General features: G+C 40.4%; 1 long non-coding RNA gene across 2 annotated transcripts in view; it reads left to right on the plus strand.

Moving 5' to 3' along the window:
* Positions 1-7,562, plus strand: part of LOC140843237 (uncharacterized) — a 35,072-nt gene extending 27,510 nt beyond the window's left edge. The window contains exon 3 of one of the 2 annotated variants that reach the window (XR_012120838.1): positions 7,453-7,562. This is a non-coding gene — a long non-coding RNA (uncharacterized lncRNA). Of the gene's footprint in view, positions 1-6,051 lie in introns of both variants that reach the window. The other variant, XR_012120837.1, reaches the window with a different exon arrangement.
* The last annotated feature ends 9,425 nt before the right edge of the window (positions 7,563-16,987 follow it).

A 16,987-nucleotide genomic window follows, 5' to 3' on the forward strand; every position in this document is an offset into this window, starting at 1 on the left:
TATTTAATAAATGAAACAGAGGCAGGAACATTTTTCTAACATCTATCTCATTTAAGTGATTGAGCATATTATAAATTAAGTTTTGTTTTCAGAAATTAGCGCATGCCATAGTACAGTTCACTCGTGGGAGGTAGGAAATCAATTCCTAACTTTTATTGTAATGAATTGTTTTTGTTATTGTCATTGTTATTTAATTATCTTCCAAATAAAGGAGGAAATGTTAATAATAATGACAATACTGGACAACACTTGCAGCCAGAGGGAAATCAGGACATTTGTATTTGAAGGCAGTTGATAGGAGGAGGGAAGAAGGCATCTAGCATGTGTTGATGCTCTGATTAGTGGTTGGCACTGTGTACAATTATTGTGTCAGCTAGCGCTCGCCATAACAATGTTGTGTAACAAGTTTTCCTGCTCTCCAGTGGCATAAAACAACAATTATTCCCATTTGTTTGCAGGTACACTTGGGTACCTCTTCTTCGGGCTGCAGTTCTGTAGGTCTGGGTGTGTACTACACACATTTTTCATCCTTCTGAGAACAGCAGGCTGGTTGGGGCTTGTTCTTGTATGGTGATGGCAGAGGCACGAGACAGCCAACAGAAACAAGATGGGATGCTGTGCTGATTTGACTTGGCCAAGTTACATGACCAAGCTCAAAATCAAGGGTTGGGGATGCAGTGAAACATGAAAAATTGGAGTCAATCTTTCAATCTGCTACACTCATAAAAACAAAGTTGGCTTAGTATATGCATGAGGAAATTGAAGTTGGAAGAGATGAGGGACTTGCCCGAAGTCTAAAAGCTCTTACATGATAGAACCTGGAGTCAGGTCTAGGTCCATCTACTCCAGTGGTCCTCAGCCAGAGTCAGTTTTCATCCTGAAAATACATTAACATTTGTCAATGTCTCTGGAGCCATTTTTGTTTGTCACAGCTCAGTGGTGGGGCATTCTACCGGAAAGGCCAGGGATGCTGCCAAACATCCCAGAATGCACAGGGAAGCCCCACAGGAAGGAATCATTCACCCTGAAATGTCAGCAGTGCTGAGGCTTGGAAACCCCAAACCAGAGGCTGCGGTTTTGTTCTATCTAACTACCTTCCCCAAATGGGGAGATCTGACTGTATATGTCCTAAGCTCAAAGAATGATCTTGTAGCACCTGAGAATCTAATGTTCTCATTTTGGAGCTTAATATATTTATTTTAGTATTTATTTGTATTCAATCATTATTTATTCAATGAGCATTTTTGAGCAACTGCTATGCCCAAGGCTCAGTGTTATCTTACTTTCCCATCAAGACGGCAATGTCTCCTGTACCGAGCTTTATTTTTAGGTGTCTCTTGGTGTGCACCACAATGCCTGCAATTGAATTCCATCCTGGATGGTCTAATTAGCACAATGCTGGGCACATGGGCTTGCTCACTCTACATCTTAATTGTAACTTATGTAGAATGCACATAACTCACCCCTTTTTCCCCAGCCACATCATGCCCTTACTACCCACTGACAGAACGTCCTGTAACCCGCTTCTTTTATACCATATTTAATTATCTTCCATATATAAAACACTCCTTACTGAATAAAATATTCAGACAACTCATTTGACTGGGGAAGCAAACAGTAATATGTAGCATTTCATTTGTTTTTTCATTAAGTCGGGCACGACCATTGTTGGTGCCTGGGAGTTTACGACCGCAGGTCTGACACGCTGACATTACTCATCTATTCATCGTCAGCCTGAGCACCGTGGAAGTGCCTCATTTTCTCTCTATTTACATTAGTCAAATAAATTCATCTTTTATTTCATTGAGCTGAATGCCTACATCTGTGGGCTTACTTACGAGCCCCATGGTTTTATTTATTTATTTATTTAATTACTGACTTTTTTTTTTTTTTAGCTGTGGCTGCCTTCTCATTAAAATGTCTTTTAGCCTTTAGACAAGAAGGCAACACAGGATTAATTGAAGTCTCCCTGATTCTCTGCTATTGCCAAACAAATACCAGGCGCCCACTTTCGATGAGTTACCACCTAAGAGGAGGGACTGGTGGGGCTGCGTCAGGACTCGAATCGCACGAATCCCTTCTGAAACAAAGTCAGTAACTCGGACGCTTGAACTCAGCCAACCCCGCGGCTGCTCGCGCGGCTCCCACCTGCTGCTCCAAGACCACAGGCAGGGAGTTCACGGGCCCAGCTAGGTAACGGAATCTCGATTCTAGCAGTGGTTGTGTTTTGCCTGGATCGTGCTGTTTAGGTGGAATAAACCTTGCTGAAGATGATCATTTTCACAGATAGCCTACAGCACTTTGTTTCTATTTATTTAGTCTACATTCTGCTGGTGCCTAAAAAACCTGACTCATTAAGTATGCGCTGTATACCTGACATGCTGACCATACCTATTTGACGGGCAGAACCTCTTTTTATTCTTTAAACAACACCGAGAGGTAGGGCATTCCAAAGACTTTTGTTTTCGCTTTTTTACTTTGGGATATAATTACAGTAAATGCATAAATCTTCAATATAAAGTTCTGTGAGTTTTGACAAACTGACACAGCTGGGTGGCCCCCATCAAGTTATTCAAGTTATTGAATATTCCCGTCATTTCAGAAAGCTCCTTAGGTACCTTCCCAGGTGAATTCTGCCAAGCTGCCCCACCCCAGCAAGCACCATTTTTATTTTTTCAGTTTTATTGAAGTGTGATTGTTTACCTTTAAGGCGAACATTGTGATGTTTCCATATATGTGTTTACATTGGTATACGTGTACATTGTGGAATAGTTACCATAATCAGGCTAATTAACATATCTATCACCTCTTAGAGTTGCCTTTCTTTGTTTGTGTTATAACACTTGAGATCTGCCCTCTTAGCAAATTACAAGTGTACCACTTAGTATTGTTAACTGTAGTTACTATGCTGTAAAAGTGAAACTTTGTATCCTTTGACCAACAACTTTCCCCACCCGCCCATGCCTGGGCCGCCACCATTGTATTCTCTGCTTCTAGGAGTTTGATGGTTTTAGTTTGCACATGTAAGTGAAACTATGTAGCATTTGTCATTCTGTGTCTGCTTTATTTCACTTAGCATAATGTCTTCCTAGGCTCATCCACGTTGTTACAAATGCCAGGACTTCCTTCTTTTCTAAGGCTGAGTAATATTCCACTGCACATTTTCTTTATCCATCTGTTGATGGACACTTAGACTATTTCCATGCTTTGGCTATTGTAAATAATGCTGCAAAGACCATGAGAAGGCAGCTATTAGAAAGAGGGATTTCATTTCCTTTGGAACAAATAACCTGATTTTAGAAATGAGCAAAGGCCTGAATAGACATTTCTCCAAAGAAGATACACAAATGACCCACAACCAGTGGTCACTAGAAAGGTGCTCCCCATCAGCAGTCACTGGGGAGATGAAAATCAAAACCATGGTGAGATATCATCTCACGCCTGTTAGAATGGCCATCACCAAAAAGACAGAAATAGAAAGTGTTGGCAAGGATGTGGAGAAAAGGGAACCTTTGTATAGTTTCATGGGGATGTAAATTGGTATAGCTATTACGGTAAACTGTATAGAGTTTCCTTAAAAAATTAAAAATAGAACTATCATAGTTTAGCAACCACTGTTTCACTTACTTTCCTTATTAGTTATATTTGCCTAACAGAGAATTATATAGTATGTGCTCTTCTGAGTCTAGATTCTTTCACTCAGCAGAACGATTTTGGGATTCATCACTTTGTTGTGTGCCTGTGTGTGTGTGTTTTTTTTAAATTGCTGAGTCGTAAGCCATTCTATGAGTATAGCATAATCTGTTTATCTGGTTTACTGTTGATGGACATTTTCAAAATTGTTTTTATACAGTTTTGGCTATTGTGAATAAAAGTAAATGCAAGGCATGCTATAAATTTCTGTTGGGTGAATACTCCAGGGTGGTGTTGCTTAACTATTGGGTAGTGCTACAGATTGAGTGTTTGTCTTTCCTCCCACCTCCCAAATTCATATGTGAAAGCCCCAATTCCCAGTGTGATGGCATTTGGAGGTGGAGCCTCTGGGACAGAACTGGGTCATGAGGGTTGATTCCTCATGGTGGGATTGATGCCCTTAGGAGAAGAGACACTGAGATGATCTCTCTCTCTGCTGGGTGAGGATACAGCAAGAAAACAACCATCTGCAACCCAGGAAGGGAGAGCTCACCAGGCACTGGATCAGTTGGCACCTTGACCTTGGACTTCCCAGCCCTCAGACTTGTGAGAAATAAATGTTGCTTAAGCCACCTGGTCTCTGGCAATGCAGCCTAAGCTGACTAAAGACAGAAGTATGTAATTCATTCATAAGAAATTGCCAAGCCCTTTCCACCTGACACTTTCACTAACAATGGATGTATGTTCTGTTTGCTCCATATCCTTACCAAGGTTTGGTGGTGGTGGTGCTCTTTTTAACTTCACCAATCTAATGGGCATGTATTAGTACCTCATTGTGCTTCTCATTTGTATTTCTATGATGTCTAGTAATGTTGAACACTTTTTTGGGTGCCTATTGGCTATTTTATATCTTCTTTTGTGAAATGTATGCTCCAGTCTTTTGCCTATTTTATATTATGGAGTTTTGGGATTTCTTTATATTTCTGGATGCTGATATTTTTTGTCAGATATTTATACTACATATACATGTCCTTTGAGGTATGTTGATATCTTTTGGTGAATAGGAGTTTTTGATTACATTGAAGTCCAAGTTTTACATTTTTTTTTTTTTTTGGTTAGTAACTTTTGTATGTGAAAAAAATCACTGCCTACCCAAAGTCAGAGATACTCTCCTATGTTTTCTTCTATGTGTTCTGCAGTTTTAAGTTTCATGTATGTTTCAGTCTATGATCAGTCTTGATTAATTTTTGTGTATGAGAGAAGCATTGTATGAGTGAGTTTGAGGTTTATCCTTAGTTTTTGAAATGGATATCCTGTTATTTGGGGACCATTGCTAAAAAGACTTTCCTTTTGAGGTATAGGAAATATTTATTGTCAAGCATTCTTTTTATCTTTTGTTAACATTTGGAAATACTACAGTACAAACAATTAAGTGAGTCTCATTAAGATCACACAGGTAATAAGTGACAGAGCCTGGATTAAAAAGAAGACTGACTCCAGAGCACAGACACTTATTGTTACTGAACACCCCAAATGAGAATGGCATTGTTTCTTATTGAATCTGCAAAGGAACTTGGAAGTAGAGACAGTTTACACCACTCTGGTGATTCAGCAATTTTGACTAAATACTCTGGTGAAATAATTGGTTAGGCTGAAGTTTGTTTTCAGTTTTATTTATCTGGTTTGAATTTCCAGTTTGAGCTGATGGAATCAGTTTATGTATTTTAGGGAATGTGTTGACTTACTACAAATTAGGTCTTAATATAAAAACAAGACTGAGACAGTCTGGTTCACTCAGACCCATGATATATTTTGTTGTTATTGTTCTTTCTGTCCTTCTATTGTTTGTATTAAAAATACAAGTTCTGATACAAACATACTAAGTACCTACCATGTGTGAAATACTGGGTAGATGTGAAGTTGAATAAGATAGTCCCCCCCTCAAGGACTTCTGTGATCCAGGAGTTGGACACACTTGCTTGTTACCCAGAAGCAGCTAGGAAGAATTTAGAAAGAGAAATATGTGAATGAGTGAATGCGTGCACAATAGAATCACAGCAAAATCTGATGGGGATGGAGAGGGCATGATTAAAATACAGATTCCATGAAATTCATTGGTGAACATTTGTTGAAGGAATTCAGTTCAGTCTCAATGGCATCTTAATTTTTGCTAACATATTCTCAAGTAAAAATGTTTTCACCCAAAACAATTAGATGTCTGATTGTATCTCTGTTGACATTTTTGTCCCCTACCCAGGTATTTATTTAGTTTCCACCTTTGGGAAGCAAATAGAAGTGTGTTTGGTTTTATCAAGTTGTAAATGTCTAGTTAGAACATCAGAGCAGAGTCAGTGCAATGACTCATGGATTAGTGGCAGGTTTCACTATTTAGAATGTCTGTTACCTTTTTTGGTATAGGGGCCTCCAACAAATTCGGGCAGTCCACCTGCCGAGTCCATCAGCAGCTGAATAAATCTGCTTCAGCAGCAGCATCTGACTACATCTTGAAGACCGTGATGTAAGAGCCTGATGAGGTCAGCAGCCAGTATTTACAGTATTTACAGCTCTGAAGAGAAATTGCAGGAAGGCGTGGTCTCCACTTGCCTAAAAACATTCACCAGCTAATGAACATTTGCTGTGAAGAGCTCTTCTGAGGTCTCACAGTATTAGAATTTTTCTAATCTGTAACATTCTATTAAGGACAGTTATTTGCATTTTGCCTCTGAGCCTACTTCTGAATGTGACTGAGGTGGTGGCCGGAGAGGACATTTTCCATGTGGTGGCTGCAGAGTTCCAGGCTTGGAAGGGACCTCGGAAGTCATGTCTCCCTGAGGCCATGTTTCCATGCCTCAGACACGCAGGAAGCTCCAGGCTACGTGGCTTCCTGCTTCCTGGCTCTGCCGCCGCAGTACCTCATGTGACCTTCAGGGACATCCTTCCATTTTTGGCAGGTCCAGATTGAAGCTGGTTGACCCTATGCCATGCTGATATCTGCTCCCTGGACTTTTCACCCGATGGCCCTGCATCTCATCTGGGATTACAAAGAGCTTCTTCAAACCAGCTCCATGTGCCTGTTAAGATGGTTTTTATATCCCTGGGAGGCCCCTCTTCCTGGTCTACATCCCCAGCTGTCACCTGTTTCTGCTCCTCTCCAGCGTTATGTGACCCCTCTCCTCAGGCCTGGAATGCTCAGGCCTCTCCTGCTGGCCTGGTGCCTCCTTTTTTATTTTGATGTATTCTTTAAAAAGTGTCCATTTCACAACTCTATTCAAATTCTAAAAATTCAAAAATAACTTAGATGAATGGTTGCTTCTGCTGTCCCAGAAGTCAGTTTGTTAAGAGTTGGAAGAGGGTACAGTCTAGCACAGACTGTATCTTAGCATCTCCTCCACAGGCCTGCTGTGGGATCATGCTTAACCACATGCCTCAGTTTTGTTAGATGAAAAATGGGGATCATACTATTTCCTACTTCACAGAATTGATGGGATTAGACACAGTATAAAGCATTTAGAAGCATACTTGGCACAAAATAAGTCCTCAATAAATGTAAGTTCTCAAAACCAATCTTTTGCATGTTGTCCTATTATTTTGCACATATGTTTGCATAAAAATAGAGATTTTTAAAAATGTAAACTGGATCATCCTTTAATTATTGTACTGTATCTTTTTATCTTACTTATTTTACATATGTTTCCATGTAACATCTACTTCATCATTTTTACCAATTATATAATATTCTATATGGATGTACCAAAATTTATTTATACCATCTCTTGATGCCCACCTCATTTTTTAATGCTTTTTGTTATTATTCAATAGAAAGAAGTAAACTATACCAATAGACAAGTGGATATTAATGAACAGGCAGTTTTCCATAGAAGACCTGCAAGTGTCCATGAACATGAAAAATGTAATCAACTTAATAGTAACTAAGGAAATAAAAATAAAAATTATAATGAACTGTGGGTTTTGCTTGTTTTGTTTTGCCCATATGATTAGTGTTAAAAAAGACTGGTGGTATCCATTGCTGGAAAGCGTGTGGTCAAATAGATACTGTTCTACACTGTTGGTGGAAATGTTAATTATTACAGCCTTTCTGAGTGGAAATGAATACTTCCTTGTTGATTTTTAGAAGCTCTTTATATATTACAGCTGATGATAATTTACTATTTTAATTGCAACTATTTCTTCTAACCTTAAATTTGCCTTTTAATTTTTTAACTGCTGAGTTTTATTTTAAATTTCTCATTTTAATGTAGCTGGATGTGCCAATTTTTATGACTTCTAGTTCTGAGGTCGTAAGGAGCTTCTCATCCCAGTCTTCCAAAAGTGTGATTTATTTCCTACTAATGTTTTATAGTTTATTTCCAAACCTTTGGCTTTCTAATCCATTAATTATCTTTTATATGTTTGAGGTAGACAGTTTATTCAATGGGTAGTGATCATCCCTAAACTATTTGTTGACTGTTCTATTACTATAGACCTGAAATACACTTCTTACCACACATGTAGCTCTTCTACAGGCATGTATTGTATTAAATAGTCACACATAGATTTATAAATGATATTAGTCTATAGTTTTATAATTCTCTATATAATTACTTTCCATATCTGATTTTGATTCAGCATTCTATTTTTGCCTCATATAATGAATTGGAATGCCCCTATCTTTTTCTCTATTCTGGCACAGTAATCAACCACAGGAATTACCCCTTTTTTAAAGACAGGAACTATACACATGGCCATCAGGCAAGTTGATTTTTTATATCAACATTATTGATGGGCAATTTACATACAATGTATTTTATTTACTGAGTCTTGAAATACATAAATACTCTATAAACACAAATATGATCAAGATAAAAAATTAAAATACAACTTTCATTTTCCCTGCAGAGTCTTTTTCATACCCCTTACAACACCTGGGCATTATCATCCACTGTTCTGCTTTTACTCATTATAGCTTAATTTTGCATTTTAAAGACTTTCATTTAAGTGAAACAATACATATATTCTTTTGCAACTGGTTTCTTTCTCTCACCATAATATTTAAGAAATTCATAGATGCTGATGTTTGTATCAGTAGTTTGCTTCTTTTCATTGCTGAATATTATTCTACCACATGAATTTCACAATCTATCCATTTACCTTTTGAGAGACATTTGGGTTTTTGTCAGTTTCATGTTGTTATGAATAAAGCTGCTGTAAGTATTGGTACTCAAGTTTTTGTGTGCACATGTGTTTTCATTTCTTTTAGGCAAATACTCAGGAGTTGAATCGCTCGGTTTTATGGTGACTGCTTTAATGCCAAACTGCTTTCCAGAGTTTTCCATACTTTGCTTTTCCATCAGCAATGCATGCAAATTCCAGTTACTCCACATTCTAGCCAATAATTAATGTCATCAGTCTTTTCAACTTTAGCCATTCTGTTAGGTATGTAGAAATATACCCCTGTGGTTTTAACTTTAATTTCCTTGATGACTAATAGTATTGAACACTTTGTATATATTTATTGTGGATGATTAGTACACAGTTTCTTTAAGTCTTTTGCCTTTTATTTTCCTGTGGTGTTGGCTTCTTCATAGAAAGTGGTAAGAGTTATTTGTATATTCTTGACAAGTCATTTATAAGATACGTGTATTGAGAATCCTTCTCCCAGTCTGTCAAATATCTTTTCATTTCTTTACCTATCTCCCAAAAAGAGAAAGATTTTAATTTTGATGAAAGACAAGCTCTGTGTGAGGAACTTTTTTCTTTTCTTTTTTGACTATTTTCAACTCTTCTGGTAATTTGTTTCACTTTCTAAATTTATTTTGCAATTTATATTTCCCTTGGTAATTATCCATTGTATTATGATTTCCAAATTTATTAATAAAATAAATTGCATATATTCTCATTTAAAAATCATCCTTTGATTCTATAATTCTATACAATTTCTTGATCCTGATGTTGCTTATTTTTTCTTCTTTTACTTTATTTTGGATTTCTTAACAAACTACTAAGCTCTTTTATTGGTAGTTTCAAGTAATCTACTTTGTGTGTTTTTTATTATACCCTCACTTTTGTTTCTTTCTTACATAAGCAAGAAAAGCAGAAAAACAATATATCAAAGAACATAATAAGTCAAAAATATTAAATAGCTTCTGCTTTTAAACTGAGTCATTCTTTTTATCTAATTTACTTATATTATTTTTATTATATTTTTAGCATTTTAAGAAAAATTCTCAATTCACCTTTTTTTCAGTATTTTTTTTATAATAAATGAAGTTGTGGCTAGAAAGTTTTTCTATTTTGAATATATCTCTTTGGCCATATGTCTTGGGATTTTATTAAGCAGTTTTTAAATTTTTATTTCTAAAATGTATTTTAGTTTCTGTGTTAATGTCTTCTCTAACTCAAGAGATACATAGAGGAAATTTTTAAAATAAAAGGTGAGAACATTTTTGCCTTTGTTTTTCCCTATTGTTCTTATTTTTGAAAAATACTATGGTCAGATGATTTTCTTCTTTTGTGAAGCTATTAATATTTTATATAACACATCCTTCATCTTCAATTTTGTTGTCTGTGTCAAAGGAATTTGAAAAGACTTGTATTTTCTATTTGGCAATGCATATTAATAGTGTCTACAATTTTACGTATTTTTTACTTATTTTTTGTTTATTTGATGTGACATTTGATCTGAAAGGGATGTGTTAAAATCTTCTATTATGATTATGAATTTATTAGTTTTCTTTGCATCCCCAACAGGTTTTGTTTTATGTAGTTGGAGTTTTGTTACTAAATGTGTGAATATTCTTCTTGATGGAGTGTAATATTTAATAATATTTAAATCCCATTTTGTCCTATTTAATATTTTTGACTTTATTTATTATGTTGTCTGATATATATTTTCTTCACCTCTTTTATTTAAGCATTTGCTAGTTTCTCTTTCTCCATCTGTCTGTTTTCAGGCTTTCCTTGTCATTTTGTTTTAGGGCCATGTCTCATAATCATAACATAGCTGGATTTTTCTTAAAATTTCCCTTCTTAAAATCCAATCAGAAAATCTCTAACTTTTCATACAGGGATTTGACCCATTCACATTTATTGTAATTACAGGTATTGTTGTACTTACCAATGCTCTTAATTTCTATTTACACTGCTTTCTTTTTGTTTCCTTTTCCTTTCCAAAATTTGTTGTATTGGTTTTGTACTCCACTTTATTGTTTTCCTCTAGGGTATTAGAAGACATGTGTATCCTATTTTAAGCAATTATTGATGCCTAATATAAAAAAGCTAAGAACTATCTACAGAGAACATTTGATCATGGTAGGTGAGGCACAGACTTTTAGGACAAAGAAACATTGTAGCAATCGAAATCCCAATAAGGCAATTGTTAGTAAGCAAACCTAAGTTGACTTTCATTAATTCATTCACAAGAAAGTAGTTATTGAATACCTGCTATGTACCACGTGCATCTCAAGGTCCTGGTAGATGGAAGACATTGAAAAAGACACAATGCTAATTTTTGAAGAAACATGCCACACGAGAGGCAGAAACAAAAGCAGTATGATTTTCTCAGTGAATCACAGAGTTAGGTTTGAGCTATATACGCCCATCATCCAATCAAAGTGGAGAATGGAAAGTGGGAGTGAGCCATGCAGGGTACAGTGCGATGGCAGTGGGTTGTATCCTCTCTGAGCAGTTTCATGTGGCTGGATCATGCCTGAGGTAAAAAACTCTGGGCATTAAGTCTAGAAAAGTAATGGACAGATCACAGTGACCTGAAATCTCTTCACCTACAGGGAAATAGTTTGGCTACACACAGGGTGAAATTCTGGGATGGGGCAAATGTCACTGGACCAAGAAGAATCGTTTCAAAGTCTGATAGCACTGCAATGAATTTTTGGCCTCCTCTTTGGAAGGAGAAAATGAGAATTTGGAGCTTCTCTGTAAAATCTAAGCTAGTCATCACTAACGGGGAAGGCACCAAAGGGGCACTCATATTTTCCAGACCTTTCTATATTACAGCCCTTCTCCGTGCCATATCCCACCGGATTCCCACAATAGTTCTGCCACTTGGGTTGGCAAGACAATCATCACTTTACTGATTAGAAAGCTGAGATTCAGAAGTGTATGAAAGCCACTAGTTCATGGCACGGGGCTGGGAAGCTACTATCAAAGTTCAAACTCAGACCTTGCTGGCCAGTAGGATGTGTTTTTTGAAAAGGAAGCTTTCTATTTCTTTCAAAATATGTGATGCTTACTGCCTGCCATATCTAAACAGCCTAGACAGAAATTGTCCTGCAGGTTTTTAAATGGACCATCAGTGTTCTCAGAGAAGGCCTCCTGCAGGAAGGTTGGGAGCAGTGTGAGTGCTGGGTGGAGCTTAGCCAGCCGGTGACCACAAAACCACAGAGATAAGTCTTGTGCCAGACCTCCCATGCAGTCCCATTTACCACCACCCACAAATGATGGAACTGGGGCAGCCTGCTGGCCACAGAATAACAGGCCTTCATGCTGGGGGCCCTCTCTCTGGGAGCTCCCAGCTCTGGGTCTGAATAGTCAGAACCAGAGGTTTTGATTTTCCCATTTTTAGGGGGTTTGTTTAAACACCCCCATAAACCAGACACTCCTTGGCATTAGAGGAGGGCTCTTTGCCTCCCTTCCTCATTCTGTGTTCACCTTGAGGCAAGAGTTGTGTCTCCATTGCTCCAAAGATTGCCTGGACTTTAGTGGGTGCCCAAAATACATGTTCAAATGAATGAGTGAAGAAGGAACGAACTAAAGAAAACCGGGACTCTGAGACATTAGAATGTAGGTTTTTTTGCCCAGATTCATGTGGGGAGTGTCACTCTGAGTTCTCTTTCTTCCACATCCACCATCTCTCCACCAGCCCCCTCTCTGAGCTCTTGCAGCAGTTTATGAAGCCCTGAGGGGTCTGGCTCCATCCACATTAGTAGGTGGTGCCCATTAGCAAGAGAGTCACTTGAAGTTAGATATCTGAGGAATGGGGTAGAGGGTACTTCCTTGGTACTTCGTGCTTTAAACTACCCTGTGGCTTGGATGGGACAATAGAGGAGACAGCAGATTGCTGTTGGGGATATAATGTTCCTCTTTACAATGAAACTTCACCTACCGAGATGAGGATTTCAATGCATGTTCTGGGACAGAGCTGCTGCAGCTAATGGCTGTAAGTCTTAATGTTTTATGAGTAGGCATGAGCATGTTAAGTAACACCAGAAGAACCATTATGGAATTTAATGTGCTTTAATATTCTCAGTCATGTAAATCTGCTTGAGTTCCAATTACTAAAGGGATGTACTTGCCAGAGGATCTCAAAGCACTTATAATTACTGGAATATTATTTTGTTCTTTATTATGGGAATGATCAAAAATATCTTTCTAAGGAAAATTGCAGCTAAAGAAGGATTATGAATTAATAATAATAATAATATTAATAATAGCAATAATAATGAAAAAGTTTTGGAGACAAATCCGCACGAGCAATAATATCACTTTCCAAACCACTATTCTCCTTGGTTCTCATGACAACCATGTGAGTAAGGAATACTGTTTCCATTTTACAAATTAAATTAAGATGCTTAGAGAAATTGTAGGTAAAGTAGACCTGGGTCTTGGAGAAATGCCTGTCTCTGATGCAGCCTGCGTAGGCAGACAGAAGAACTTTTACCCCCAAATCATTCTCAGCATGTTAGAGATACATGCCCAACTCTAACTCCTTCAAAAACACCCATCCTCGAGCTCTAGCCTTTCTATATTGTGTTGAAAGTTTCATGGATGCGGGGGTAAAAATTCAGGGAACTAAAGAGTTTGGAGGTGTTTGTTATACAATAATAGTCAATTGATTCAGCACCTCTTCTGAGTAGCTTGCATGGAGCTCCCTTGCCCTTTCCTGCAACCTGAGCCCATCTGGATGTCATCCAGTGCGGGGGCTGCCGCTCCAAGTCCTGTCCCTGTGCTTGTCCACGGGCCTCGGCAATACTACTTCCCTGACGCTCATGCAGCCCCCCTTCCCCTGACTCCTGCTTCTCTGCCGCCTCCTCTCCTCATCTTCTCTTGGGAGGACTCACACTCTGTGCATTTCCATGAGGATTTAGCTCCACGGTGTAGCGTCTGTACTGGATTCCCTGTTCCGGGCAGGATTTCAGTTTCATTCTCTTCCCCACAGTGGAGCCCAGAGTGGGTCGTGAGTGAGGACCTGTGAACAATGAGGCATTTACTAAGGGCCTGGCATGAACTTCCCATGTGTTATTTCACTTAATGCTCACACTAGCTGTGACGCAAGTACCATGACCATCCCCCTTTCACAGATGGGGAACCCAAGCACAGTTGTGGTGCCACCCAAGTTGCAGGCACGAAGGGACCAAGCTGGTATTTGGAGCCAGACAACCAGGCCTGTATTTGTAACCATGAGTTCACGTATAAACGAGTGGGGTGCTGAGGAAAGACTGAGGCGCTGGAAGGGACAGTGAGCAGGTGCAGGAGAAGAGAGTGAATGCATAACAAAAACGACTGGGTGAGAAGCTGCAGATCACACGGATGCATCAATAGGCAGCTGAGGATGCAGCTGCACGGCAGAGCCCATGGGCAGATGCCTGCGTGGCCATGACCCGATGAGTCCCTGCAGGGGCCTTTCCTGCTGGGCTGGCCCGCTTGTGCAACCTGCCGGACCGAGGGCCACCAGGTCCAGCCACATCTTGCTGTTGTCTCTGATCAAGCTTCAGGTTGCTTCCCAACTCCTAGTAGCGCTGGGAGGGACTTGCATGTATTTCGATCACTATGTTTTTCAAAGTTGTTCAGTTTGTTGAAAGGGGACATTCTCTTGTGATACTTGGCTTTGAAGTCCCTAGAACAGCCAGCTTTTCAGAGGAAGGAACCAGAGAAGTGATAGTCACACATTCCTTGGTTCATTTATTCATGCCAAAGAACACACAGAGACCTTAGGCACTGGGAGGCTATGGAAATAACTGGGAAAGGACCCTCCTTGAGTGAACTCCAAGGCTTGTAAGAGGAAACAAAATAAAATGTGACACATCTAAGTCAAGTACTATCCTACCTACTTTTCAACATGTTTGAAATAAGCTCCTGTTCTTGGACTAGTGGTCTAAATATCTTGCAGGGAAAAATAATGTGCATGTGTCCACTCGTCTGCTCATTTACTTACATGGCCCCTCCTCTAGGCCAGGCCTTGTGCTCGAATGGACAGGAGCTGCAGCCACCTGGGGGTGTGGCAGGGAGCCTCAGAGCTGACGTTTGGGTGCTGTGTGGCCAGAGTGCCAAGGGGCAGCGTGGGGAGGTGTGAGCACCCACAGGATGCCAATGGCTGTGTGGTCCAGAAGGCTTCCTGGTGGGGGAATCCTCAAGAGACTTGGTATGGGAAGATAAGCAGGACTGAGCTTGAGGAGAGAAGAGAGGGAACAGGCTTCCCTGTGCCAAGAAGCTGGGGACAGCTGGGGAGCTAATGGAGACAGCCGGGATTCACGCCCATCTCTGCTCCCCATATGATGCTACTGGGTAACTACTCTTAAGTGAATCAGACTCTTCTTGAAGAGTCTTTGTAAGAAAAGTATTCACTCAAACCTAACATCCAAGATGTGTTTGGTTAGCATAGCCAGACACTTGGGATGGCCCCTTGCCCAAGGACCGTCACTGGCGACATTGGTAGACCCGTCACCACAAAGTGGTGGCCTTGGGTGAGATGTGATGAAAGCAGGGCCATCTTCATCAGCCCCTTCTGCTGGGAGAGGGGACTTAGCTGGGGGCCTTTCTCAGCCTCTACTGCTGCTAGTTTTTTCCAGCCACCCCTTGCATGAGCTCCATCTCAGTCCACTTGCCACTTTGCTGGACGGCCAGGAGCTCACATTGTCTGATGACTCTCAGCTCCATCTCCCTGGAACAGTCTCTCATAACAGCTTTTTTCCCCCCCCTGAGTTTCTACTTAAGGTTCATAATCACTGCATTTTCGGTTTATTGGTTCCTTTTTTGGATTACAAAATTAATGTATGCTCGGTGTAGAAAATGTGGAAAGCACAAAATACAATAAAAAAAATCTCCAGGACAGTCGCAACCTCAGGAAACCACCACTGACACATTGTGCCATTATTTTTAAATATTGTGTAATATTTCATCTCATTAAAACCATAAGTACTTAGCACCTCAATAGCACAAAGGTCATTTCCAATCATTGTTTTATAATAAAGCCACAATAAACAGCTTCATGCCTGTTATTTTTTTTTTCACACTTCTATTAAAGAAAGATCCATTTAGGGTATAGTCTTTGGTACAGGAAAAAACGGTAATAAAGCCCATGAGCTCTCAGTGGGGTTCATGATTTTCCTTACATATAGCGCCTTCTTTCTATAATGAAAGGGAGAGAGAAGTGGGATGTGTGAGGGGTTAGGACAGAGAAGGAAGGAGAGCAAGGAGGGGAAAGGAAAACCCAGGGGCAAAGGGCTTAGCAGCAGGCTGGTGCCTGAGACCCCAGCCCTGGGCCAGCCTAACTGCAATAGAGTCCCCAGTCTGCCACCAGTTAGCTGGGGGACCTGATCCCTGACGTGACTCTTCTAGGTTCCAGCTCCAGTCTGTGTAAGTGGGAGAATCATCACATGTGCATTAGAGGGCTAGTGAGGGATGCAATGAGAATGCAAACAGAATGCTTAGAAAAGTCCCTGGGGTGAACATTAGTGTTTTCAGTGAAAGCGACAAGCTGTCCAAAGGCCAGGGAAGACCTTGCTTCCCTCAGCCCTAACCCCTCTTCATGCTGGACAGGCCAGGTCCCTGGGGCTGGCAGGGGCAGGAGAAAGCCCAGGGCCCCCCTCCGAACACACACAGCAGCCCGCACCTTAGCACTGCCTGTCAGGGCCAGGCTGCCCTTGGGTGACTGTGGCATGTCTCCTGAGCTTTCTCTGGGAGTTTTCTCCTCCCTTAAATGGGCTCGCAGCAGGGATGTGATCAAGGCGATTTGGACACTGGCTGAACAGAGTCCTTTGCGGGCTGCCTAGCTCTGTGCTAACAGCGGGGCATGGCAGAAAGGGCAGTGGTGCAGGTAGGTGGCTGACATCCCCCAGCAGGTCATTGGCTATGTGCCCCTTCCCGAGCCTCGTCACTTCCCTCTTTTGGAAGCAGGGGCTTTGTGACCTGCCTCGAGGAGACTGTGAGAGAATGAATGAGATACCACGTGTACAGTGCCCTGGAGGACATCAGGCCTACAGAAGGGCTCCATGACCTGTCACATTCCTGCCTGGGCCCTGGAGGCTGCTCTCTGCCATGGCGAGGGGGGCTTGCTGAGGCAGCTCAGGGCTTCTCCGATTCCGGATCTGCTGTTGAGAAGAGCCGGAGTTCCGAGAGCTGG

The sequence above is a fragment of the Manis javanica genome, chromosome 8 (assembly GCF_040802235.1).
Source record: "Manis javanica isolate MJ-LG chromosome 8, MJ_LKY, whole genome shotgun sequence".
NCBI lineage: Eukaryota > Metazoa > Chordata > Mammalia > Pholidota > Manidae > Manis > Manis javanica.